Source organism: Triticum dicoccoides, chromosome 3A (assembly GCF_002162155.2).
Source record: "Triticum dicoccoides isolate Atlit2015 ecotype Zavitan chromosome 3A, WEW_v2.0, whole genome shotgun sequence".
Lineage (NCBI taxonomy): Eukaryota > Viridiplantae > Streptophyta > Magnoliopsida > Poales > Poaceae > Triticum > Triticum dicoccoides.
This window is the reverse complement of record NC_041384.1, coordinates 518,721,408-518,725,235: the sequence shown is the minus strand read 5'-3', so window position 1 is coordinate 518,725,235 and position 3,828 is coordinate 518,721,408.

Below are 3,828 nucleotides of genomic sequence, written 5' to 3'. Positions count from 1 at the left end.
TTTGATTTTTCAACCAGTTTATATGTACTGGAGCATGTGCATGTAGTTCAAATTTGAATTATGCGCATAAAATGCCTAGAAAACCCAGTTAATGTATAAAAATGTCCAAACGAACCCTGAATAATTCCAATTTTTTGGACGACACACCTACAGTTGCATTTTCACTGCAGATAAAAGTTCTAGCAATTGAAACACCGTCCATGGCCGTTGTGAACCCATTGTGTAATTCAAATCAAGACGAAAAATCAAGTAGATCCCACACAGTTTATTATAACCAACCATGTGAGATGCAACACAAAATATCTTCGGACCGTGTCTGAATAAGAGACTGAATCTGATGACACTTTGCGCACCAGTTTTTTGGCTGAAGCGATTCCCAATTTTCGGCTTCCGCAGAAATATCTATCTCCCCGCCCCTCCCCCTTTTACCAAAACCCACATTTCCCTTATTTCCACCTTCTTTTCCAAGTTTAAACCTTCACTCCTTGCTTGCAGCGCCGCCGCCTCCTTGCCGACGACCCTACTTCACGCAGCTCGGCCTCACCTATCCAGGCAGGTAATCCACACCCGACCCCCATCCTCCTCCTCCTTCCACATCCCACATGCCCCGACTGCCGACGCGAGCACGGCACCTTCCACCCAAATCACCGACCCCTCCACCAAATAAGCGTTGTCCTAAGCCATGGTGCACGCAGTATAGCCAGGACCTCAAGGAGCATTTGGTAGCGGAGAAGCAAATCACGGCCGCATGCGCGGATGAGGTCGCGATGGCTGCCATTCATGCCGACCCCCAGATCTTGAAGGAGCACCTTGCCATTTGCTAGCTACGCCGGTTAAGCATGTTCGGTTTACCCGTTGCGTGTGCTGCTCCTGCCTTTCCTTCACAAATTCTAGTGAATTGTGCTATCTAATTTTACCATGCAATCTGTTGCTCTAGTGTATATGTTCTATATGTCGTGCAGTGTGGTGCTCACTTATTAACTGTTTTGTTAATTAGTTGTTGTCTTCAGTTAACTGTTTGGTTCAATTCTGCAAATGTGATGTTCAATTCTTCAGGCTGCAATTTTGTATTGTCTTCCATGTGAGAAATAAATCGAATTTATCTTTACAAAATACATGAGAAACGAATACAATTGCTATATTTACAAGTCGTCAAGCATGCTTGGTTTGGTTATACATTGTACAATGTGGTGCTCAATTAACATTTGGTTCATTTGTGTTGTGGTGTTTAGTTAACTGTTTGGTTCAATTCTGCAATGCAATGTTCAATAGTTGTGGGTGCATTCTGTTATTGTATACCATATGAGGAATAAATTGAATTTGGCTGTAGGAAATACATGAGAAACAAATACAATTGCTACAATTGGTTGTAGTTAACTATTTGGTTAACTGTCTGATCTTCTATTAGGAGTATATTATATTGTGCAATGTGGTGCTCAGTTAATGTTGGTTCATTTGTTGTGGTGTTTAGTTAACTGCTTGGTTCAATTCTGCAATGCGATGTCCAATTGTCGTGGGTAGAATTTTGTATTGTTGTGCATGTGAGGAATAAATCAAATTTTGCTGCACTTAATACATGAGAAACATATACAAGTGCTATATTTCCTAGTTATTAATCATGCTTGATTTGGATAAATGGGTTTTCTGTGTGGCTTGAATTAATCTAATGAATCTACAATGTGCTTATTTTTCATCAACATATTTTACTGATAGCATGCGAACCCTTACTTAACCTGATGACTAACTACCTTATATGTGTTGTAGGGAAACAATGGGAAGCACTGAGGTTTACAATCGAGGTTAGCACGTGCATGGTTCGTTGTCTAATAGCACATTATTGTGCAATTGCAGGAACCATTCTAATATTTAGGTTTTTTAGCAATTTGGTCTTGCACATGTAGGTCCTGCTGTCAGAGGTTTTGACCCACTATTAGACCCTTTTTGCATATGGGGAAATGAATTGTCCATGAATATCAGTCAAGTCAAGAAACTCAGAAAGATTGTTAGGATAAAGAAATTAGCGACAAAAAAAACAAGATCTTTGTCTGCACAATGAAGAAGACATCAGTTCACTACAGGATGGTACTGACTATTATACCTTGCCTTTTTTATTCCTTTGCCCCATTTCCAATATAGAGAAGATATTTATGCACATCCTTGTTTTCAGGCCTTTCCAAAGCAGTTCATTGATGATTACCTCTCAAACCACCTGTATGGTCAGGAGGCGAGGAAGGTATTCATACAACACCCATGGTTCAATATTGAAGTGTTCCTGAAGAGGACGGAGGATGGACGGTCGAGCATCCATAGGCACTGGCCTAAAGTTACAAAGACCTTAAACATAAATGAAGGCTCAATATTTTCCTTCTGCTTCAGCAGTTTTCCAGATGAGATACATCTGTCTATGTACCGTCTATGATGCTAATTTCGAAAGGTTATAGATGTTGCATGTGAAACTTGGTCCTGGTGTAGTTGTGTAATGGGGTAGCTGAGTGTTGAAGCTATATGATGTTGTACTCTGATGTATTTCAATTATGAAAATGAAATATATTGTGTGCCTAATATGAAATGTCAATTATATTAATAAATAGATTATGAATAATCGGATAATTAGCCTGCTAATGGCGAATTAGCCTGCTAATTGGGTTTTGCTATTGCAAACGGTTGTTGAAAAAATACCATGGGCGATGACCTCAGGCAACGCACACAGTTTCTAGGAATAAACCGTGTTGGATCAATGAACAATCACACACGACTTTCTCTTGAAAACTGTTTGCGTTAGGCCACCTTGCACAAACATTTACCACATAAAAACTGTGTGTGATGGAGAGCCTTTGCTACACAGTTTCTTCTAGGGACCGTGTGTGATACATTCAATAACACAGACGATTTAACGGGAAAAATGTTTGTGATGTACCTATGAATGGAAACGTTTTCCTTGGAGCGACTGTGTGGGATGTACTTGCGACCGTAAACAATTTCGCCATATAATTGTATTTTTAGCTCTACTGTACGTATTTCCATATTTGAGCGCTCGGCGGTCGCACACGTTCTCATTTTTCCGAGCCTGCGTTCCAGGAGGGCATATCCCCGACGGTTTCTGGGTCGTGTGGGAAGGACCCCCCTATCGCCCACACTCACTTGGCGATGGTTCCAAATGCCGTCGCGGAAAGGGGTTAAAAACCGTTTGTTTAGGAGCTCGTTGTACTAGTGAAGATGCTCTACAGGTATCTCTGAAGGTGTCTGTTGGGTTGGCATAGATCGAGATTAGGATTTGTCACTCTGAGTATCGAAGAGGTATCTTTGGGCCCTCTCGGTAATACACATCATAAGAAGCCTTGCAAGCAAAGTGACTAATGAGTTAGTTGCGGGATGATCTATTACGTAACGAGTAAAGAGACTTGTCGCTCACGAGATTGAACTAGGTATGAATATACTAATGATCGAATCTCGGGAAAGTAACATACCGATGATAAAGGGAATAACGTATGTTGTCATTAGGGTTCAATCGATAAAGATCTTCATAGAATATGTAGGAACCAATATGAGAATCCAAGATCCGCTGTTGGTTATTGACCGGAGAGGTGTCTCGGTCATGTCTACATAGTTCTCAAACCCGTAGGGTCCGCATGCTTAACCTTCGATGATGATTTAGTATTATATGAGTTCTGTGATTAGGTGACCAAATGTTGTTTGGAGTATCGGATGAGATCACGGACATGACGAGGAGTCTTGAAATGGTCGAGAGGTAAAGATTGATATATAGGACACTAGTATTTGGACACCGGAAGTATTCCGGATAGTATCAGGTATTTATCGGAGTACCGG